Here is a 25,664-nt window from a genome sequence, read left to right on the forward strand (position 1 = left end):
GGGACTTAGTGTTTCTAGTTGTGAAGAGAAATACTCTTGAGTTCTACTTGTTTTCCTCAGAGAAAAGATTGATAGACACAATTCAATTTTGAAAATGCTTAAAGCAATTGTGAATAAAGATCTGAGTATTATCCTTAACTTCAGCAATGATGACAAAAATAGAGGGCATCAGAATAATATTGAACATGGTGAGAATATAGATGAATAGAATTTCTTTCCCTTGCTATGTGCTGAATATTTCAAAGTCTTCAGCAAAAGAACTTAATGCACTGACAATTCCTAAACCAGAGGCTTATAAATATCTGTTGAAGAATAGAGTGAAGGTTGTACGTATTGCCATAGATGATCAAATACTGTGCCTCTTGGGCTATGGATGCTTCATTAAAGAATGCAATTGAACTCAATTTCACAATGTGATTTCAGTGTCACATATATCCCAGTGTTTCATTTCATTACTTACTGGTTTATTCAACCCTTAATTTTTGTCATTTTCTCTTAATCCCTCAATTCTTTTTGAGTAAGAGAAAGGTTTCACAATTGCTAGATGATATTAAATGAAAAGGTCCCCTAACACAAATACCATTCTCTGTTCCACTGATTTCAGGCCACTCCCTGTTGTTGGCTTGTTCGGCTGTTTGCAACCTTGATGTGCTATTTGACCTTGAGCTGTGTTTCTGGCATGAATCCTCTCTGTCACAAATATTATCTACTTCCATCTCTATAACTGCTTGTCACTACTCTGCCTTAACCCACCCTGCATAACTACCACCTATTTTCCACCATTCATAAACTTAAGCTCATCCAAAACTCTTCTATTGATACCTTAACTCATGTCACATAGCTTCCACTCATTGGACTGATGTTCATTTACTGGCTCCAGGTTCACCAGTGTTAAATTTTAAAATCCCTTATCATCTTGTTCAGTTCTCTCCATCATCAAGACCCTATCTCACTCTACAAAATCCTCCAGTCCTTCAACCCAGATGGATTGTGGTTGAATTTTAACTGAAATGGTTGAGCAAGCCAAGCAGATTATGGTCAATTAGGAATAGGCCTTCAGCAAAGTCCATGGTCCATCAAATGAATAATAAAACAAAAGGCTTTGAGTCCAGGGAGCAACTCACCCAGTTGCTGCACCTAGCACCGTCAAATAAAACAAAGAGTGCAGCATCCTTTAGATCAAGTGTACCTCAGAGACAGAGAGAACATCTGAGAAGAAATCCCAAATTCTACAAACTGAATCATTTAAAGTGTTTAGAGCAAGAAAACTTTCAGGTGCAAGTCAACTTTTGTAGTCACCTAAACACCATTTCAAGATGATGAACATCGTTATTTCCACTTCAAACAATTAGAAAGGATTTAGTGAATCATTTTGGAAAAACATAGAAAATAGGAACAGGTCCTTCAGCCCTTCAAGCTTTTTCAATATGATTGTGGCTGATCATCCAACTTAGGATCCTATTCCTGCTAACTCTATCTGCACAACCCCTCCCCCCCCCCACCCCAACCCCCATACCCTTGGATCTCTTTAGCTGTAAGAATTGTATCGAATGCCTTATTGAAAACATTCAATATGTTGGCCTCAACCACTTTCTGTGGCAGAGAATTCCACAGACTCCCCACTGTCTGGACAAAGAAATCCTAAATTCCATTTCATTCGATTGTGGTTCCAAGCTCTGGACTCTCTGGCCATTGGCCACATCATTGCTGTATTTATCCTATCTAATCCTGTTAGAATTGTAGAGAGTTCAATGAGTTTCCTGCTCATTCTTCTAAACTGCATTGCATTAAGTTTAACTGGTATACAAGAATCTTGTTGCATCCCCCTTCCCCCTTCCCCAATCTATAACCATTCAGATAATATCCTCCCTTCTGATTTTGCCACCAGAGTGAATAATTTCACATTTATCCACATTACACCTCACCTGAATTGAATTGAAATAAATTTATTGTCACATGTACCGAAGCACAGTGAAAAGCTTTGTCTTCTGAGCAATACAGGCAGACCAGAGAGTTAACTAACATAGATACATAAATACTAGGTAAACAGCGGCAAAAACAAAAACACAGGTACAGGTGAATGTAAAGAGTATGTCAGTCCATTCAGTATTCTAACAACAATAGGGTAGAAACTGTTTCGAAACCGGCTGGTGTGTGTGTTCAGGCTTCTGTGCCGTCTCCCTGATGGTAGAGGTTGTAGAAAAACATTGCCACGGTGGGTTGGATCTTTGAGAATGCTGGCAGCCTTTCCTCGACAGCGGGCCTGGTAGATGGATTCTATACATGGGAGGTTGGCCTTTATTGTCCGTGCCGAGTTCACCCCTCTCTGTAACCATGTCCGATCTTGAATGGTATAGTTGCCATACCAGGTATTGATACATCCAAACAGAATTCGTTCAATGGTGCTTTGTCCAAGTCACACTAAAACATCTCCATGTCCTCCTCACAGTTCATCCTCCCACCCAGTTTTCTAAACTTGGACATATTTTATTTAGTTCCTGCATCTAAATCATTAATATATGTTGTGAATAGCTGGGGTCAAAACATTGATCATTACTCATCATTACCTGCCACTCAGAAAAAGACCTGTTTATTCCTACTCTTTGTTTCCTGTCCATGTTAGTACATTGTCCCCAATCTCATGCACTTTAATTTGACATGACAGTTCTCTTTTGTAGAACTTTAATAAAGCTTTCTGAAAGTTCAAACAAACCACATCCACTGGCTCCCCTTATCAACTCTGAGTTACATCCTCAAAATTCTCATAGATTTGTCAGGCATGATTTCTCATTCATAAATCCACGCTGACCCTGTCTCATCCTGTCACCTGACAAAGTCAGGTTCCTCGTCCTTCCTGTGGGGGGCACCTGGATAAAAACATTTAAGCCAGAGACAAGTTTCAGTGACAAGTACCCTGTACAATAGCTAAAGTTGTAATGTTGTGACTCCCTTTCTATTGATAGAAGTCTAGAATACTGAGGGAAATGTTTATTATACTCTTGAATTGCTGAGAATGGATGAGTATTTTCTCTAACCCACTCACCTGTTATTTATGGGGAAACACTTGCTTACTACTTGGCACTTCATTTCAAAGCCCTGCCAGAGATTAAGAGTTTATTTAATATGTGTGTGTGGCGAGAAAGAGAGACACGATGCAAAGAACTGAATGTGAACTTGATCCTACTGTTGCGTGCCACTACAGTGCTTACTTCACTTTCCGATTCATTACTGCCAGTCATTATCTAATTCCAAATGTCGTGTATTGAGCCTAGTCATCAGGTGATAAAAGGGTCTTGGCATCTGGAACTGACTGCAGCACAGCTCATGCCGACAAATCATCTTGGCTGTTGCCCAAGGCCGTCCGGCTGTCAAGGAGGAAAATTACCTTTTCTATCACACTAATTGACCACTTGCTGTGATGACTCCCATAAAGACAAAGTAAAGCTGAAAATGACAATGTTGGCACTTTCTAAATAACAAGTGATTATTTACAGCAGGGTTCTCAACTGTCTGCTTTGAATACATAGGTTAGGCTCCTTGCTTTATCAGTTTTAATGAATGACTTGTTCACACTGGTGATCACACCATGCACTGTATGCAAATTGATTAGTTACAATGGTCAGATTATAATATGCATTTATACCAGAGTCTTCTGTCATTGTTATACGACAGAAAGTCACTTGGGGCACCCACTGATTATACTGCAATGTAAATTTTTCTTCTGATAACACACTGGATCCTATATGCCACAATCTTATTTCATTGTGAGTTTGAAGGTCTGAACATGCGCAATTGTTTGAGGTTAAGGTAGATCATCACATTGTATGAACCTGTTTCAACAGAATTAGCCTTTAATACTGATCTTGTATTTTATATAAGAATAGATTAACATAAAAATTAAGCACAGGAATTAAACATTCACCCCCTCAAGTCTGCTTCACTATTTGATATGATCTTGGCTGTTCTGACTGCGGTTTCTACTTTTGCATCTGTCCACCAATACCTTTCAAATTTTGGTAGTCAACAATCTATAGCATAGTGTTAAAAATATTTAAAAGATTCTACCTCTGCTACTGTCTGAGGAAGAGAATTCCACAGACTAATAAGTAACAAAATTCTCCTCACCTCCATCTTAAACGTAGATCCTTTAGTTTTAAGCCATGTTTTTACTTCTCGACGTAGATTAGATTACTTACAGTGTGGAAACAGGCCCTTTGGCCCAACAAGTCCACACTGACCCACCGAAGCGTATACCACCCAGACCCATACTCCTACATTTACCCCTTCACCTAACACGACGGGCAATTTAGCATGGCCAATTCACCTAACCTGCACATTTTTGGATTGTGGGAGGAAACCGGAGCACCCGGAGGAAACCCACGCAGACACGGGGAGAATGTGCAAACTCCACACAGAGAGTCGCCTGAGGCGGGAGTTGAACCCGGGTCTCTGGCGCTGCGAGGCAGCAGTGCTAACCACTGTGCCACCGTGCCGTTCCAAGGGGAAATAATATCCACTCTGTCAAGTCGCACATGCAAAAACCTGTGTAAATAATTAATTATGATTGGGTCATGGGGAGAAGGCAGGAGAGTGGGTTGAGAAACCTATCAGCCATGATTGTATAGTAGAGCAGACTCGATGGGCCGAATGACTTAATTCTGCTCCTGTATCTTATGATCTTATGAAGAGTAGGCTTAACAAGGGCAAAGGTTTATTATTAATATAAGCTGTACAGCAACTGGTTAACTGAATGTCTTCATAAAAATGATATGGAGGAGCCAGTGTTGGGCTGGGGTGGACCAAGTTAAAAATCACACAACACCAGGTTATAGTCCAACAGGTTAATTGTTTAAGCACTAGCTTTCTGAGCGCTGCTCCTTCATTAGGTGGTTGTGAAACAGGACCATAAGACACAAAATTTATAGCAAAGGATTACAGTGTTATGCAAGTAAAATGATATAGAGTCATAGATATGTACAGCAAGAAAACTGACCCTTCAGTCCAACCTGTCCATGCCGACCAGATATCCCAACCCAATCTACTCCCACCTGCAGGCACCCGGCCCTTATCCCTCCAAATCCTTCCTATTCATATACCCATCCAAATGCCTCTTAAATGTTGCAATTGTACCAGCCTCCACCACTTCATCTGGCAGCTCATTCCATACACGTACCACTCTCTGTGTGAAAAAGTTGCCCCGTAGGTCTCTTTTATGTCTTTCCCCTCTCACCCTAAACCTATGCCCTCTCGTTCTGAACTCCCCAACCCCAGGGAAAAGACTTTGCCTATTTACCCTATCCATGCCCCTCATAATTCTGTAAACCTCTCTAAGGTCACCCCTCAGCCTCCGACTCTCCAGGGAAAACAGCCCCAGCCTGTTCAGCCTCTCCCTGTAGCTCAGATCCTCCAACCCTGGCAACATCCTTGTAAATGTTTTCTGAACCCTTTCAAGTTTTACAACATCTTTCCGATAGGAAGGAGACCAGAATTGCTCGCAATATTCCAACAGTGGCTGAACCAATGTCCTTTTCCGCAGTAAATATTGATGCAAAATACTCATTTAGTATCTCCCCCATTGTTGTTGAGTCTTTCATCTTTTAGGATGGGTTACAGATTTCGGTTCATTAATAAATCCCAGAACTTCTTTTAAGTCACCTTCTCGAGATAACTTAAGGTTTTATAAAAAAGGGTGATATCTCGGCTCAGGCAATGCAGTAAAGGTGTGAGGTCAGAGTCTGTCTGTATCCCAATCTTGAATCAGACTTGTTCTATTTAATTTTTTGGTTTGCAGAAATATATTTGCAGATTCATTCTATTTTGCTCAAAAAATGCACAGCCTGTAGGCAGTCAATGCAGACAGTCAATCCATACAATATTTTGTAAATTCCACTTTAGAAATAGAACCAGTCTGACTCAAGATTGGGATACAGACAGGCACAGACCTCACACCTTTAATGCATTGTCTGAGCTGAGATGTCACCTTTTCAAAATAAAACCTTAAGTTATTTTGAGAATGTGACTTGAAAGAAGTTCTGGGATTGACATATTATTGAATCAATATATGTAACCCATTCTAAAGGATGAAAGACATAACAACAATCTAGGTTTGTTAAATATATCATTTTACTTACATGACAATGTAATCTTTTGCTGTAAATTCTGTGTCTTATGGTCCTACGTCACAACCACCTGAAGAAGGAGCAGCGCTCCGAAAGCTAGTACTTCTGAATTGGACTATAACCTGGTGTTGTGTGATTTTTTTAACTTCATGAAAATAAACCATATTTATTGCAAATTTATTGCAAATAGATTCTTGTGTAAATGGGAACTGTTGTTGAAGAGTACGGATTTTATTTAAGTGAGTAAAGTAGACCAACTGGCCTGTGAAGTAAGGATCTAGAGTTCCATCATCATGTATGCATTCCTGCTTTTACAGGAGCTAACATTGTGACATACAGTACACATTCCTGTTGAAAGTTACCCTTTGTCGGGTTGCAAAACATGTGGTAATAACTGTCAAAGACTCTACCCAATTGTTCATTCCACTGAGTTCTAAACTAATGACTGATCGGCAAACATCCATATTGTGACACCACCAAAGTTTATTTTTATCCCCACCCACATCTGTTCATGTCAGTTTAAAGCTTCAACAGTTGGAAATTATTTTAAAAGCTTTTTATTGTTCAGGGCATTAAGCCATCTTCCTTCAAAGAGACCTGAAGTTACATTGTTTCTAACAACTAGGATTCAGGAACATTGGAGCCCTCATGTGCAGCAAGTTGTTAGTAAGAACCTGCTGGTTGGCACGGTGGCTCAGTGGTTAGCACTGCTGCCTCACAGCTCCTGGGTTCAATTCCAGCCTCAGGTGACTGTCTGAGTGGAGCTTGCACATTCTCCCCAGGTTTGCTCTGGTTTCCTCCCACAGTCCAAAGATGTGCAGGTTAGGTGAATTGGCTATGCTACATTGCCCACAGTGTTAGGTGCATTAGTCAGGGGTAAATATGGGGAATGGGTCTGGGTGGGTTACTCTTCGGAGGGTTGGTATGGACTAGTTGGGCCGAAGGGCCTGTTTCCACACTGTAGCTAATCTAATCTAATGGAAGGTTTTTGATTCTTTGACTCGTTCAATAAGATCATGTTAGATTTGGGTTGCGGACTCAACTTCACTTCCTTATCTGCCTCCCTCATAACCCTTGACTCTCTTGGTTATCAAAGACATATCTAATTCCTCCTTGAATATTTCAGTGACCCAATTAGTCCATTGTTTTCTGGGAAGGGAACATCACAGACTAACCATTCTCTGAGGGGAAAAAACATTTCTTGATGTCTGCCTTAGAAGGGAGACCTATCATTTTTAAACTATGTCTCCTTGATTCCGATCTCCCCCACAAGAGAAAACATCATCCTGGTGTCCACCTATCAAGTCTCCTCAGAAACCATAAGTTGTTGCACAAACATTCAGAAGGTCCAATTTTTTTGCTTACCAATATTGCCAAGGGTTGGCACTAACTTGATTAAAATCATTTAACACAAGCAACTTTATAGTTTGTGGATGAAAATTTTTTCGGGAGAACAGGATTAAAAGATTAAGCAATTGAGTTTTTACACAAAATTGGAGCTCAAACATAGCTTGTTTACATTTCCCTGAAGTGATATTAGAAACACTGATATTACAGAATGGTATTGCTATGTCATATTTACTTACCAACTTGTCTAGTACTGAATTATTATTGATTTCTTGACTGAGCACCCTGTCTATCAAGGAAATCTGCAGTTGGGATTTTACTGTTAAATATTCAGTAATATGGTTAAAATCTGAAAACAAAAGTAATTCATCACTTAAATCATCCTGAGCTGGGAAGTGGATTTATTAAGCAATGAAGCACCACAGGGTTAGAATAGATTTACAAAGGCTGCTTCTGTATCTAACAGCTGGCATTCCAATAACCATCTGTAACACCTACTCAAAAGGAAAACTGTGTGCATTGAGGGGAAAAACAATTCCGCTGAGATTAAATTTGGAGACTCTGTGCGTGATCAGTAAAATGATGATGTTAGATATCTCTGTAAGGGAAGCCGACTGGACAACTCATCACTGATGAAGTTGTGAATGAATTATGGTCAGTTGTATGAGTAGAGAGATTCATCCTCTCCTGTGGTTGGCCATAGACATATGCCATTTCTACAGAGTAGTTAGTTTAGTTTAGTTAGTATTCAATGTAGAACATTAAACAGTAATATACTTGTGTCAACTGTAGCTAAGTTGGTTACACTCTGGCCTCTGAATCAGAAAGTTATGGTTTCAGGTTCTACTCCTGGGCTTGAGTAACAATTGGCAAGGCTGACAGTCCAGTACAGTACTGAGAGTAACAAAGATGCTATGTTTCAAATAAGGCATGAAACCAGGGCCAATCTCTCTATTCATACAACTGACCATAATTTACTCACAACTTCATCAGTGATGAGTTGTCCAGTCAGCCTCCCTTACAGAGATATCCATTGTTATCATACTACTGATCTCCCACATGTAAAAGGTCCCATGGCAGATCCTGAAAATATGAGCACTTGCCAGTGACCTGACCAATATTTATCCCTCAATCCACATCGGACATTTGAAGGATCATGAACTGAAGCTGGTAGGTGTTGAATTGAAGCTGATAAAAGGCAATGTAACTACAAACCCTAAAAAATCAAAAGGAGAGGGAAGAGTAAATAGGTAGAGAGTTACTGAGAAGTGCAGGTAAAGTAGGACAGTAGGCAGAAACTTAAATTTGTCCTGGGATGAAACCAGTAAAAGTGGTAGAAAGGACACATATTTGGGATAATCTTTTCACTAGCACGGTTAGCAAAACAGGGAAGAGATTGTTTTAGGTTTGTTTCAGGAAATAAAATTGGACAGATGGAAAGCGTATCAATGGCATTTAAGTGATAGTGATCATTGCAGTTCAGTTGAAGTTAATGTAATCATGGAAAAACACAAATTCTGATCAAATGTAATTGCCCTAAATTAAAGAAAGTTCAATTTTATTAAGCTGAGATGTGATTTGCTCAAAGTGAATTGGAAACAGCTATTTGAAAGTAAATCAGCGTTAAAGGAAAAAGAGGCACTCAAGGAGGTGATTGAAAAGATTCAACATAACTTTATTGACAATAGGATCTTTGTTTCCAGAAAAAAAATGTCTCACCTATGTAAGATACTGGGCACACAGCAAATCAAATCCATTGGCAATGGGTGGCTTCATAGTTGAAGAGACGAGTCCACGAGAGGCAAGTTCTATTAGAATTGCCTCATTTGAACTGGCAATCAGGAGTTTTTGTGCATTGTTGTTTTCAGTTTTAACACTTATTGACAAACTATCGATCACCATTGTGCCACATATTGGCCTTCAGGTGCTTTTGTTATTTTCCTCTTGTTAGCCAGTGTCTCTCAGATGCAATCATCATGGTTTATAACCTTCATGCCATGCTTTCAAGAACCTTGAAGTTAAATCTTGGGCATCTTTTGGCTTATGTCTCCTGGCCAGCAAAGTGAACTCTACTGATGCCCGCCAACATGTTTGGCAGATTTGCCTTTGAGTGAACTGCACAAAACTGTGACTTTTGTGTCTCTGTGCGATGGCCGGAAAAGATTGGAAACAGAAAGGAAAAGGGCGGCACACCTGAGTCAAGACAACCCTCCTTTCTAGTCTAACCCTGGAAGCCAACAGCACACAAAGCGCAAAAAAAGAAAAGACAAGACAAGCTAAAATGATATACTCAGACCTAAGTACTGCTCAAAGCTTAGAGTCTCGAAAGTGCAGGCTAGGTGTTTAAACAAAAATCATGTAAGCAAAGACACCTCTGTGATCTTGACAAATTATTGAAAGAAAATATGAAAGATGGTCTAAAATGTTGTCAGGAAAGACACGGCTAATTCAAAAACACAGCATGGACTTTTTTGAAAGGAATGTTGTATGTGAATGTTTAAAAGAGGCAGAAAAGCAGACTAACAAAGGTACAGTATCTGATATACTCTAATTGTTTAATATTTGGGAGTGCAGGTGTAGATTGCAGGAAGGTAGCGATGGATTGTTGAGGTAAGGGAAAAAAGTCATGACAACTGGAATTTGATGCAGAGAAGTGTGACATCTGGGTAAGGCTAAAATACAGAGGGTTGCACAGTAAATGAGAGGATTCTGAGAAGTGTGGAGGAACAAAAGATCTTGGAGGACATGTGCACACATCCTTGAAGAAAGCAGTACAGGTGGATATTGTGGATAACAAAGCATGCAGAATACTTTTCTTTATTAACCAATATATAAAAACATGAAAGCAGGGAGATTGTGTTAAAACTGCATAAAACATTAGTGAGATCACAACTACAGTATGCAGCGACTGCATAAACGAAGGCATATGGTTGCACAGAAATGATAGAGCAAAATTCATAAGGATGTTGCCAGAAATCGAAAATTTTGAATATGAAGAAAAATTGGACACTTCAGTCGCTTATCATGCTAAATATGAGATGGTGTGTTAAAAGTTGGGAAAAAAGGATGTCCCAAGCATTCTGAGTGGACTGAAGCTGATGGTTCAGTACAGGTCTCAGTAAAAAGTAAAGTACAATCTCCAAAAATCTAAGTTACACTGTTTGGAGTTGACCTCATCTATACCGGTCACAGACCTTTGATCTTAACTCTACACATGTGCATTATTTGCATAAATCCAAGAATCTTACAAAAACAGCTTCTTGACAAACTGATCTTCGAAGTGGCTCCACTTGAGATATTTGCAGGTCGTGATCTGTTTTGGTGGTTATGATGAGCATGGAGGAAGCATGTATGTTATTGTTATCAAAAACTTTCTACCTTATCATTTATGCTCAGTCAATTGGAGCACATTTGTGAAATCGCTTCTATTTTTCATAGGAAAATAAGTTCTTTTGACAAACAGGAGTCACCATCCCTGAAGGCTCATGGTCTGTCACTGACAGTAACATTGAGAAAGACAGATTACCAAGGTCACAGCTTTTGTTGGCTTAGCTGCTTTAGATAAGTCATGTGTTTTTTTTGTTTCATTCTTCGAATGTGGGTGCCTCTGATGTTTATTGTCTTTTCCAGGATGCTGTAAAGAAGGTAGAGAAATTACGAAAATCAGACACTAAGTGAGTAGAATATGTAGGAAGCAATATCTTAGGCAGAATTTGGTTGTTATTGGTCAGGCTTAATTAGCTCTCCATAGGAACTTGGATAGTTCTTGCATTCACTGGCTTATTTAGCGTTGATCAGCCAGTGGCTTTAAAATCACTTTCTTTCAGCCTGTTTCTGATCAGTCTTGATTGTGATTCTCTAACCCAGAATGTACTCTGTATTCATATGTCAAGTTTACCTTGATTTTGCACTCAGTCATCACAAACAGTCTTTCAATGAAATAACAGCAACATTTTGATTGTCAAGTCTTTTGGTAGCCATGGAAGCAGCAGCTGTTACACTATCACAATAGAGGCAGTAATTGAGTTTGTGCTTATTGTTGGTGATTACATTGTGTAAGTTAACCACACCAATAGTGTGTCTGCAAATTTAATGACAGCATTCTATAACTGATATTTCAGTGGACTGTAGCCATATGGTGCGAAAGAAAGAGACAAGGAGAAAAATAATCAGAAAGGAAACCGGACGTCGAGACTTGGGCTCAAATATTCAGGGAAAGCAGGAAAGGGCATACTGGTTGAAGCAGCAAACATTCTCTACACCAGAGGAATGAGGTTTACAACACAATTAAGACATATTATGATATAACTGGCATGGCACATCTACAGTTGACAATTCAGGCTGCTGCTGACACTGCATTGGCCCTGTTATTTTTAGCTGGAGTTTGGGGTTAAAGTGGAACCAGAGAAGTTAGAATTGAGGATTGGTGGTGGGATATCATAGAGTGAGAAGCCAGAAGGCCAGAGTTTCAAACATGTGGATTGGGAACAGGGAAGATTGGGACAGAGTCAATGCCCTTGTTTCAGGTCTTGGGTCAGGAACTGCCAGGGAGATAGTGTGAAGGAACTTGAGGTTTGAGTCAGCATAGAAGAGCTTGGGACCAGCAATTCAAGAACAGAAATTTCAATAGAATCCTTTATTATGGAGTTTGAGCAGAACTCCTCCTCTTCCTGGCACCATGTTCAAATAGGATACTTTCCTTCTGTCTTGTTGACTGCCACCTCATACTATTGATCACAATGTTTCATTAGGAAAAGCCACAAAGGAGTAAAGACCTAGATGAATTAAGTCTCTTACCTCTGCAAGTAAAGGAAATTATGTCCGCTACAGGCAAGATTAAAGGACATTTCTTGTATTATAGAATCATAGCATTGTTACAGTACAGGAACATGCCATTCACCTCAATCTTTTTGTGCAGACTGGAAAAGAAACTCAGCTTGTCCTACACCCCTCCCTTCTCCTGCACCTTTTTTTCTGATAATTATCCAGTTCCCTTTTCAAAGCCACTCCCTTACGTATCATGTCCTGTTGAGGGCAAATAATCTAAGGCCTACACAAATTGCATATATTGTAAGGGACAGCTTTAAAAGAGGCTTGCATTTAGGTAGCATTCTCGACAATCACTGGATGTCTCAATATTTATTAGAAACTATGAAGTGCTTTTAGTATTGTCACTATTTTACTGGAGGAAACCTGGCAAGTTGCCCACAACAAATTCCAACAAGTAATAATGTGTTGATGACCAGAAAATGCTTTTTTAAATGTTGATTGAAGGGCAAATATTGGCCAGGATCTCAGCTATATCTCCCCTGCTTCCCTTCGAAATCATGCAAGTGCTGGAAAGGAACTTGAACTCACCACCTTCTGGCTCAGAGGCACGAGAAAAACCAACTCAATCATGAATGATATTTTACTGTAGCTGGGAGTTGAGATAATGAGAGAAACAGAATGAAGGTATGAGACAGGAATAAGAAGAAGAGAATGAGATCCCAGGGATGAAACTGAGGTTGAATAGAATGACGAACAGAAAGAAATGCCATGGAAAAGAGCAGTTCAAAGGGCTGGGTTTCATCATGAGAATGGATCAGAACAAGAGATAGCAGGACAGCGAGTAAGGGGAGATTGAAAATATTGAAAGAAAAACAGAATGAATATCAGTAAATGGACAGCAAGAATAAGGTAGACTCAGGACGGAGTTTTATTCATCCAGTTTAGTTTGATTCACTCATTGTGATTGACATTCATTGTTCAGTGATGATTGGAATTGTATGCTGTTAATATGATATAGCAGAACCATGAAGTACCACAGTGATAGTTAACTTGTTTAACTTCAAAGTGTGTTTTGTAAAAAAAGTCTGCCACTGCTGAAAAGTAACTTCATTGGAATTTGACACAAAACCTACAGATTAAAACTGCTTTACAAATTTGACAGGTAGGTAAACAAATTACCATAGTTCAAAGCCCTCTGTGCTTTGACTGCAACCTGAAAACTCTCCCATACAAACTGCTTCATAATTTAACTGGAGCTGACAGTTGTTCATTAGCAGTGTTGATTGTAGGCCTGGATCGAGAGATGACTACTCATCAAACTCCTTCTCTGACTGCAGTAGCTGGTGCAATCTAGTGTTGTCTCCTTTTATGATGATTCATGTCATTAATCCATCTCCTGTTGTGATCCCACTGAATCGTAGTACTTTCACTTCCCTTGTCTAAGTCATTATCATCTATTACAGATATTTGTGACTCCAGCACTGATCCCTATGATACTGCACCCAGTTACAGGTTGTCATCCTGAAAACTGTCCCCCTGCCCGCCCTAACTCTGTCTTCTATTCGCTAGCCAATCCTTTGTCAATGCTAATATGTATACAACACCATGAACACTTTTCTTACTAAGTGTCCTAATGTGTAGTACCTTTGTAAACACCTTCTGGAAATCCAAATATATTGCATCCATTTGTTCCCCATTATCTATCTTATTTGTCACTTCAGAGAATTATAATAAATTTGTCAGGCCCTTCATGAAGCCATGCTGACTGTGCTTGATTACATTAAACATTTCTACATGCTCTGTTATTACACCCACCATATGAGATTCTAACATATTTCCACTAAAATTTGCTAACCACATGCTTATGGTTATTTCTTTTTGTCTCCTTCCTTTAGCAATAAGAGTCTTACATGCAGTATTCCAGTCCTCTCGGACACTCTCAGAATGTTCTTTTAATTCAGTCATGGGACATAGACGCCATCACTAGCTCAGCCAGCATTGATTGTCCATCCCAACTTGTCCATAAAATGGTGGTGGTGAGCTGCCTTCTTGAACTGCTGCAGTTCATATATTGTAGCTAGACCCAGACCCCATTAGGGAGTGAATTTCAGGATATTGACCCAGCAACAGTGTAGGAACAGTGATATATTTCCAAGTCTGCATGGTGAGTTGCTTGGAGGGGAACCTGCAGATAGTGTTATTCCCAAATATCTGCTGCCCCTGTCCTTCTATATGGAATTGGTAAAGGGTTTGGAAGGCTGTAAGGACCTTCGGTGAATTTCTGTAGTGTGTCTTGATTGGCGCAGTAGTGTGAACGATCAAGTGGGCTTCTTTGTCCTGGGTAGTGTCAAGTTTCTTCAGTGATGTTCAAGTTGTCATCATCCAGGTCAGTGGGGAACATTCCATCACATTCCTTCCTATTGCCTTACAGATGATGGACAGGCTTTGGGGAGTCAAGAGATGGACTACTCACTGCAGTATTACTAGCCTCTGACCTGGGCTTGTATAAGTGAGTCCAGTTCAAGTTTGATCAATAGTAACCCCAGGATATTGATTATGGGGATTCAGGGATGTTAACACCATTGAATGTCAAGGAACAGTGGTTAGATTGTCTTTTATTGGAGGTGATCATTGCCTAGCATTTGCGTGGTGTGAAAATTATTTGCTACTTGTCAGCCCGGGTCTGGATATTTTTCAGGTTTTGTTGTGTTTGGACATGGACTGCTTCAGAAACTGATAGTCACTGGTGGTGGCTAACATTGTGCAGTCAATACTGAACATCCCCACTTCTGACCTGTAATGAAGGGAGGACCATTGGTGAAGTAACTGAGGATGGTTGGGTCTAGGACGCTACACTGAAGAACTCTTACAGAGAAGAACAGAGAAGTGCTGGAGCTGAGATGACTGATCTCCAAAAACTATAGCCACCTTGCTGTGCATCAGGTATGAATCCAATCAGTAGAAAATTGTCCCCCAATCCCCATTCACTCCAGTTTTACTTGGGTTCTTTGATGCCACTCTCAATCAAATGTGCCTGGGTGTTGAGGGCTGTCACACTCTCAATTTATCTGGAATTCAGTCTTCTCTCCATGTTTGAATCAAGGCTACAGTGACATCACAAACTGAGTGATGTTGGTGGAACCAGAAATTGGCATCACCGAGTAGATCATAGCTCAGCAGGTGCTGCTTGATAGCACTATTGATGACCACTTCCATCACTTTAATGATGATGATCAGGAGTAGACTGAAGTGGCAGTAATTGTCCAGGTTGGATTTGTCCTACTTTTTGTATACAGGGCATATCTGGAGAATTGTTCAAATCGTTGAGAGGATGCCAGTATTGTAGACACTTTATTTATATGACAGGAGGAAGGATTCTTGGAAGATTACTTTCAGTCCCCCAGTGCAACTCCTCAGGTCCGGGAACAAATTTGCTTTTAACCCCCTTAGTTTTGCTAATGCATTTTCTTCAGTGATAATCATTCTATTTATTTTGTCTCCCTCATTTTGTTGCTTAAGTAATTGGTATTATTATAGATACTAAATTTAGTGTCCTCTCCTGTAGAAATGGATACAAAATATTTATTCCACTTCCTGTCTTTTCCTGGTTTCCCATTATAATTTTTGCGGATTCATTCTCTCAGGGGATTATGTTCATTCTGGCCTCTCTCTTCTACTCATAGAATTCCCAAAGTGTGAAAGCAGGCCATTCACCCCTTTTAGTCCACACCGACCCTCTGAAGAGCATCCCACCCAGACCCACCCCGCTATCTGAGCCCTGGAACCCTACATTTCCCATGGCTAACCCACCTAGCCTGCACATCTGTGGACTGTGGGAGGAAACGGAGCACTTGGATAAAACCCACACAGATACAGGGAGAATTTGCAAATTCCACACCCAAGGGTGGAATTGAACCTGCTGTGAAGCATATATTTAAAAAAGCTCTTGATGTCCAACTTGATCTTACTTGGAATTTTATTCTCATAGTTTATTTTCTCTCTCTTTGTCAGTTTATTCATATTTGCCATTATTTATAATTGATTCAATGTCAATCGTGGGAAATCTTTCCAAAATATTCGCGAGAAAATTAATGGTCACCATATGTGGAGTAATTAAGGAAAAGATGATGATATTTTAAGCATTAGATATATTAAACCAACTTGAGTTTTTTCACAAGCGAACAGAGAGGGCATTTGATAAAATGTCTTTTGTGGTTGTGGAATAAAAAGCTCAACAGCCATAAGTATTGAGTGACAGAAAGCTGAGAGTATTATCAAGTTTTTCAGATGGGAGGAAAGTTTATTGTTGGACACCATGATTTTAATTTTAATTTAAGGATGCAAGGATGAGGAAGAAAATTACTGGCATATCCACATATTATAGAGCCTTGGAGGATTTTTTTTAGCTGTATGTTATGACTTACGTCCATCTAAACTGCACTACCAGTGGGAGAGGTTTTTACACATTGACTAGGGTATGCAGTTTACTCTTCTTTTGAAACTACTTAGTTTGAATTCCTTGATCAGTTATGTACTTCTTTAATAAGGCACTGTGCCATTTTTAGTGCCATTGCTGACAAACTGTTCTTTCGGGCAGTGAACGATTCTAAATTATCTAAGGCAGGCTGGCGAACTACTCTATCTTGTTGGTTTAACAGATCCCTGGTTTAATACTTTCTAACTTCAGTGATATAGGGATGGGTGCCTTCAGTTATGTGGATAGATTAGAAGCATTGAAATTGTCGCACAATAGTAATTGTGCTGGGCTGTCGTCCTGACACCTGGACCCATTTTCAGGACACGAATTGAAAGTACCATTAGTAGCATTATTTAATGAGTCCAATTCTAAAAGAGGTCTGAATTGTGAAACTGTTGTTTTGTTATTTAACCATCTGGTTCACTAATGTTCTTCAAGAAAGGAGAATTATTGTTTTTACTTACTGTGGCCATGTGACTGTAGATCCACACCAATGTTGTAGATTCTTCCCTCTGAAGTAACTTAGCAAATCAGCATCTGCAGACCTCACTTTCTCCTCGAACATATCCTTGTTAATCTTATCTGCATCCATTTCAGATTTATAACATCCTTCCTCTGGCAGGGTAACCAGTGTGGTATGCAGGCCTCACCAATATTTTGTCCAGCTGCAACGTGACATTCCAGCTCCTATAGTCAATGCCCTGACCAATGACGACAGGCTTGCCTGGATGAGTGCAACTCGACAATGTTCAAGCAGCACATTATCCAATTTGCTTGATGCAGCATCACCAACACATGCGTAAAAATCTACTTCCTCCATGATCTGCACAAAGTGGAGGCAGTGTATACCATAGACATAGACCGACTCACCAGGTTTCCTTTACAAACACCCTCTAAGCACATGAGCTCTACCACTTGGAAGAACAAGGGAACACCACCCGATATAGTTTCCCCTCCCTACCCACAACCGTAATGTGGGACTAAGACATTGGTGCTGGATCAAAACTCCTTGAAGTCTCTTGCCTCCTTTCCAGTGGGTGCACTTACACTAGATGGACTGCACAATTCAAGAAGACTGCTCACCACCATTTCAGAAGGGCAATTAGGAATGGTCTATATATGCTGGTCATGCTCGTGGTGACCACATGATTTGGATGAATGGATTAGGTGAGGAAGTTGGATGCATTTTTGAAATGGAAGAATTTCTGGTGTTTTAGGAAAGATCAGAGAGGTGGAACTAATCAAATACCATTTCAAAGAGACAGTATGGACACTGGGCTGAATGGCTTTCTTTTGGGCTAGAAGGTTCTGTGATTCAATGATCAGTGAAGTGCAAATGTTGCTTTACTTCTCAGAAGCAGGAAAATAATTTTAGCATTTCAGACATTACTGCAGCTCCAGGAAATCAAATACGGCAGAATTATATATATTCATGAATTTATGGCTTAAAGGTAAGTCTTAGTACACTGAGGATTTACTATCACTTCAAAGATTTTTTTCTGCCTTTTCTGCAGAACTTTGATTTCTTTAGGACATTTTGAGGTGCTGACTTAAATTTGATCACCCCCGATTGAATCTGCAGTGACAGTGTGAAAAAAATGCTTTTTTTTTATATATAGTAAGGAGTTCTCAAATGTCTTTCATGTTCCATATGGATATTTGGACCAATTTGTTGCATGTCAAAGCTTTCTTAATGTTGAACAATGGTCTGTTTTCTGCTAAGTGGTCAGTGATTACTAATGAATTGTTAATGTTGCAGATTTCGTTTGTGCTTTATCTTTTCCTGACATACACATGCTTTAATCTCTATTGCTTTTAGCAAATTACTGTTGCTATATTCTTGTTTTTTTTAAGTCTCCCCTTCTTGCTGCTGTTATGTTTGTTTTTTCACAGCAGCTGTTGTCCTGATCTCAACTCTGGATTGTTTCCAAATGTTATGCAAAGTTGCCTCACTGTTATAAGCCAATTATCAGCAGGAAAAACAGAATTTTTTGGAAAAACTCAGCAGGTCTGGCAGCGGCTGTGGAGAGAAATCAAAGCTAACATTTCTGGTCAAGTCATTCTTTCTCAGAACTGTATTAATAAAACTAAATCTTATTTTCCATTGCCATACAATGTTGCAATGTAAAGACCTTGTAATCATAGAATCCCGATAGTGCAGAAAGTGGCAATCCTCAATAGTCAGCTGGTCTGTGTTATGGATTTTGATACAATATAATGCAAAATGTTTTGTTTGTCTTTTCATATTTTCCTGTTACTCAGTTTAAACTATTTTGTTATTACAGTCTCTTGTGTCTTAAAAAGTGAGAGGTCAAAAATTTGCATTTCATGAAATTTTGCAGTTGGATGTTGTTTCTTTTAGGTTTATGTGAATTTTTGGGGACAGATTTTAATAACTTGCTGTTATATTTATCCTCTGTTAAAAACCTTAGATTTTTCCAATATTTAGAGATGGACATTCTTTGTCCTTATGAAGAAAGTGAGGACTACAGATGCTGGAGATCAGAGTTGAGAGTGTGTTGCTGGAAAAGCACAGCAGGTCAGGCAGAATCCGAGGAGCAGGAGAATCGATGTTTCAGACCAGAGTCCTTCATCAGGAATCATCATCACTATTCCTGATGAAGGGCTCCGGCCCAAAACGTTGATTCTCCTGCTCCTTGGATGCTGCGTGACCTGCTGTGCTTTTCCAGCACCACACTCTCGATATTTTGTCTTTGTGTGTGTTCCCCTCAATATTCAAGATATACGGGTTAGGTGGATTGGCCATGGCAAATGCCAGAAGACAGGGATAGGGTGGAATTTTCTTCAGAGGGTCAGTGCAGACTAGATAGGCCAAATGGCCTCATTCCATCCTCTAGGAATTCATACTTCTCGGGTCTTTACAATGCACCATTGTATGACAGTTGAAAATAAGATAGCGTTTTATTATTCCAGTTGCAAGTTGCTTTAAATGTAATTTTCTTTGATACAGTAATGTTAACATTGGAATCACGTCAACTGTTTTTGACAGGTTGAGAGCTGTTGTGAAAATTTTGGATTTATTTTGTGAGTTGCCTGATAGAATTGTTGTGAGTTATGCACAGTTCAGTCTTTTGAAACAGGTTACATCAATTGAAAGACCTGAAGCAAACTATTGAATCAACTTTTTAAGGTGTTCAGAACCATACCTTTTTAACTCAAAGTAAAACAGTGAATTCTGGATAGACTGCTCAGTTTCAAGAAATGCCCACATTACCTGGTAGCCATGGGAGAAAAAAAAGAAAGAGAAATGCATTAAAATGTTGGATGCTGGGATTAACACCTTTATACAATATCTCATAGAAAAGACAGCAGAGATCACAAAGCTACTCTTGTGGAGAAGCAGGAAGAACTGTTTTTGTGTAAATGACCAAAAAGGGGGCTTGGGGGAAATTATTTCCATTCAACAGAAAGGGAACAATGCAGAAATGGCTCTTGAAGATTGGAACATATAGAGTTTCTAAGGTGTACCTTACTAATTGTAATCATACCTGGGACAACTCAAACCGAGTGGATCAATTGTCAGAGGACCCTGGAAAGTTTCATCTGGTGAGGTAGGGAGAAAATAAGATAGTGTTTCATTATTCCAGTTTCAAGTTGCTTTATATGTAACTTTCTTAGTTACTTGAAACCCTGCAAATCACTTTGGGACTGTTCTTGTTTGCTACGTATTTGTCAGAATTGTGGCTTTGTTTGAAAATGTTTTAATAGACTGATTTTGGTTGTGTTAGCTAGTTAATTTTGCTTATTCGTCCATGGGATGAGGGCAGGACTGACTGGGCATCATTTATTGCCCACTCCTAATTGCACAGAGGGTAGTTAAGAGTCAGCCACATTGCTATGGGCCTGGAGTCACTTTTTGGCCAGACCAGGTAAGGATGAGACAAAAAAAAACTGCAGATGTTGGAATCCAAGAGGCAAGCAGGAGGCTGGAAGAACACCGCAAGCCAGGCAGCATCAGGAGGTGGAGAATTCAGTGCTTCAGTTGTAATCATTTGTCAGGACTGAGGGTGGGCTCAGGGGAGCTGCAGATAAAAGGGGAGGTGGGGTAGGTTTTTGGATGGAGAGAGGTGCAGGGTGGTGAGGTAGTGATCAGCGAACACAGGTAGAGGGTATGACTTGGTTGGTTGATTGCAAGAATGAATCAGTTTGATAGCTAGAAGGAAGGGTTGATCAGAAGAATGGAATGGAAGGGGAGGGGATGGAAAGGGAGTCAGACGTTGGGAAGGGAGGTTATTTGAAATTGGACAACTCAATGTTGAGTCCTCCAGGCTGTAGGTTGTCCAGACAGAAGATGAGGTGTTGTTCCTCCAATTTGTGGGCTGATTTGCTGAGGCAATGGAGGATGCTGAGGATGGTCATGCTGGAGAGAGAATGGGAAGGGGAATTGAAATGCGGTCTTCTCTATATCGGTGAGACCAAACCTAAACTGAGGGCATGTTTCGCTGAGCATGTCAGCTGGGCTTAACCGGGTGACATGACCTGACTTGACCTGACCTTCCTGTCACCGCCCATTTCAATTCCCCTTCCCATTCCCTCTCCGACAAGAGCATCCTTGGCCTCCTCCAAATGTAACTTTGGCCTTTGGAGGGTTAGTTGCATAATTGTTACAGTAAAGGTCTTAAAGCAAGTAACATCCTGTCCTTTGCTTTATTTCCAAACGTCATTTATAAAATTCATTTTTTTAGATACTACCAGCCTTTATAGTATCATAATCTACTCCTGATGTATTCCCACAATCTGTTTCCAGTGGTATCTTTAGAAAGTGAGATTTTAGGCTTCCTGACGGATGTTATAAACCTGTGGAGCTTTCCTCTTCAAGGGGAAATGCATGTGGTTTGGGAATATCAGTGCAAATAGTGTACTAGTGTGAAGTCAATTTCTAATATATTATTTTGTCAAAGGAATTGGACAAATTTGCTTTTGGCAAAGCATTCCTATTTCCTTCTGGCAAAAAATGTTAGTATGAATATTTAACAAATTGAAGCTGGAGAATCCACAATGTGGAACTTACCTGCTAGCACAAGGTTCTGTTATCTACTGCATGTTAAGCAACTCAAAACTGGAATAATAAAAGTTGATTTTGTTTTCTGCTGTCATACAATATAGCATTGTCAAGGTTCTGGCAAGAATACATGCAAAACCAAAGCCCTGACCTCTCTATTCCAACTGCTGGAAAAGTCTAAGAGGCTTTGACTGAGGTTAAATGTATCAGTAAGTTAGTACCTGCATACAAAAGAATGGAATGAAAAACAAAAAATGTTGAAAATACTTGGTAGATCAAGCAGTATTTGTGGCGGGAAGAGAGAAGTAATGGGCTCGCATTTCAACCTCACCGACAACGGGCATGGAAGCAGGTGGGGTCCAGACTCCAGTGGCAGCATCACAAAATTTTTGTTTGATTCATTTTTATTCATTTATGGGATTTATTCTCAATTATGTCCTTTTCTGGCCTGCCTGGGTTTGGGGCATTCAGGACTGCCAGCTACCATAAGATGAGCTGTCAGTGAAGCAGTTAAAGATGGATGATAGGGGTCAGCTGGAACTTTCCAGTCAGTTTTCAATTTCCTGACTTGGTTTGGGTCAAATCAATGACTGCGAAGAGGCAAGCTAATGTTCCTGGTAGGCCGAGAGGCCTTCTCTGCCTTCCATAGTGATGACCTGGTTGCTTTTTGCACTTTTACTTTCATGAAAGTATTTAAAGCATGGTTCAGATGGCACCTTTCCTTGTTAAAGTGCCCTTATACTTCCTTAAAACCTGAACCTCTACAGGTTTCCTGAAGAAGGGCATGTGCCCGAAACGTCGAATCTTCTGTTCCCTAGATGCTGCCTGACCTGCTGTGCTGTTCCAGCAATAAAGTTTCAACTTTGATCTCCAGCGTCTGCAGACCTCACTTTCTCCTCCTTATACTTCCTTACCTTGCATTGCAGCTGGATGTCTTGCTGGATTTGGAAAGGCTTGATTAGACCTCCAGCTTTCAAAAGCCAGTCTGCTGTCATAAAGTCATAGAATCCCTGCAGTGTGGTCGCAGACCATTCGGCCCATCAAGTACACACCGACCCTCTGAAGAACATCCCACGTCTCTGGCACTGTGAGGCAGCAGCACTAACTGCTGAGTTACCATGCTACCCCCATTGATTGGAGATTAAACAAGACTTGCCCATGCGAGAATCTTGATTTTGATCAGTTCCCATCAGAGGTGTCTCCGGGACCTGAAACCGCACCTGTCTCCTGTTTCCCATCTCATTGGGGAAATTTCACCCCGTTCAAACCTGTGACTTTTCATTGTTACTATTGGCTGTTTTATAAATTACCTCAAATTAGTGATGTTTTCTTTTTACGACTTGAGCGAATGGGAATAGTTACTCACCCTCTGCTCCATTTAGCCTCCACTTCATGTTGAACACACAGTTTATACCAAGTCTCCTCTCAATCTTCTCCTCACTGAGGTGAGAAAAACTGCCTTTGCTCCAATCATTCCTTGTGAATGAAGTCCCTCAAACCCTGGAACCAAATAGGCAAAATGTCATTGTTTTTAACTTCTCTTTCTTATAGCAGTCTTCGACATTTTTATTTCACCAATTCCTCTCTTCTGATGAGGAAAGATGGCTCTCCTTGATTCAACATATGCAAATACTTCCAGTGTAAGGCCAACATCATTCTAAAATGACTAGCACTGCTGTTTGTAATGAAGCTTCCCTGGGCGCAAATAAATGCTTTTGATTGCAACATAAAGGACCTCAAATTCGGGGTAGGCTAACATGGCAGATTGCTCAAATGTTTGACATTCTTAGAGAAAAGTCACTCCCATATGTAATGTTACTTTAATTGGATTATCTGTTTAAAAAGAGGAAGTACTTGATTTTCTTTCAATGTTTACTTTTGGAAGTTGTCATGACTTGGAAATATTAATTAAATTTTAATTTAAACCCGGTTTTCTAATATGTTGAATGTTGCAGATTTAGAGTGCACAACTCTGTTGCAAAGTACCGTTCTATTCCTTCATGGTGTGGCATAACTAATCACTGCATTGAATATTTATTTTGTATTGCAAATTTTCCAGCAGATTTTAAAGAAGATCATAAATATACTTGTCAAAAGCTCACATTGGCGTGTGATTTACACTGCTTGAATTGTATAACGATATAAGGGGCCTGATATTATGACAGATTAACCAAAATGACCATGAGATTTGTTAATGATGACCACATTTCTGCTTCTGTTTACCATCAATAATTCTTTATTCCATTATCAAAAATGCAATATGGTAGAAATACAATTAGAACGTGCTGTTAAAAATGCATTTGTGTAATGTAAGTGCCTGAAAATATGTTGAGGAAGAATATTCAGCAGTTAGGTTACAGAAGAACTGCTGTCCTTGGATTAAAGGAGTAAAGCAATTATTGGAATAATCCAGCTGTATTTTAATGTACTTATTTAGGAGAAAGACATAGTGTCTATGTGCAATACAGTAGAATAGGTCCTACATTGTTTCAGGATCTTTAAGTTGTTCTGCTCTGAGAGGTAGGTGGCACGGTTGCATAGTGGTTAGCACTGCCTTGCAGCACCAGGGACCTAGGTTTGAATTCAATCTCAGGTAACTGTCTGTCTGTGTGGAGCTTGCACATTCTCCCAGTGTCTGCATGAGTTTACTCCCACAGTCCAAAAATGTGCCGGTTAGGTGAATTGACCATGCTAAATTGCCCATATTGCTCAGGGATGTGTCGGTTAGGAGCATTAGTCAGGGGGAAATATGGGATAATAGGTGTGGGGAATGGGTCTGGGTGGGTTACTCTTCAGCAGGTCGGTGTGGACTTGTCGGGCCAAAGGCCCTGTTTCAACACTGTAGGGATTCTAAGTAAGCAGAACTCTTCCACATGGCTTTGAGTGCTGAATAATGCAGATTATCAGATAGAGTTATAGTTTCAATGCTTTATATGGTTTATCCAAGGTAAGCCACGTTACTTGAGAAATTGTAATTGTACATGGCCTTGCCAACAATGACTACATTCTGGGAAACACACAAAAAAGAACAAATTTCTGTGTGGTTTCCCTGTTGCTAAAGAAGCTATAATTGAGTTTTATTATGATGGAGATTGGCCTCTGTTGCTTCTATTCATTCCCAGAAACAAAACAAAATCACCCTTATGCATTCATGTTGCCATCTCACAGAACAACAGTAATTCAAAGTTGCCAATGCCTGGCATCACTGTGAATCACTTAAAAGAAACCACAAATAATGCATGACATTAATTGACCACCAGGGGAGTACAGGGAACAGTTTTGGATGCCACATTACATGAAGAATATCAGAGCCATGGAAAAAATCCAAAATAAATTCTCTCGGATAATGTCAGGGATGAAAGGGCAAAGATTTGATGAAAGACTTGAGAAATTTAAGATTATATTCAATTGAAATCATAACAGCATGTACATTAAGTGCTGAAATTAGGACAGTTTTAGAAAGGGACAACCAATAGAAAGAAAGCTTAACTTTTGTGCTAAAGGCAAATATTTTGATTCAGGGCATGCATTGCCATAAGTGGCTGAAAGGAAAAAGGGAATTAGGTAAGCACTTGAAGGGATTAAAAGGTACGGAAAATGAGCTAGTATATGTGATCCATGTCACTTATTCTGATGTGGAGTTACAAGTACAACAAATATAATGGGATGAATGGCTTTCTAACCAAAATTTCAATGTTTCTGTGAGCTCGACCTAGAATTTTTTGTAGCGACTTTAGCTCTACCATTGTAATGAGAAAATGTTGGGAGTCTGATGGAAACCATGTTTAACAGACTTTGGATTCCTTAGTAGGATAATTTTAGAGGATATTTTCACACAGCTTCAAGACAATATTGTCCCGGGAGTGCTTAATTGTCGACAAAAAAGGAAGCACATTCGCCATTGCCCAGCAGTGACCTCATTCATCTT

At 39.8% G+C, this 25,664-nt stretch overlaps 1 protein-coding gene across 13 annotated transcripts in view; it reads left to right on the forward strand.

The window, feature by feature from the left end:
- LOC122556528 (teneurin-2-like) overlaps positions 1 to 25,664 on the forward strand; it is a 2,772,576-nt gene that overhangs the window by 508,907 nt on the left and 2,238,005 nt on the right. The window lies entirely within an intron of this gene.

Source organism: Chiloscyllium plagiosum, unplaced genomic scaffold (genome assembly GCF_037043375.1).
Source record: "Chiloscyllium plagiosum isolate Xiang-an unplaced genomic scaffold, Cpla_swu_hap1 HiC_scaffold_16, whole genome shotgun sequence".
Classification (NCBI taxonomy): domain Eukaryota; kingdom Metazoa; phylum Chordata; class Chondrichthyes; order Orectolobiformes; family Hemiscylliidae; genus Chiloscyllium; species Chiloscyllium plagiosum.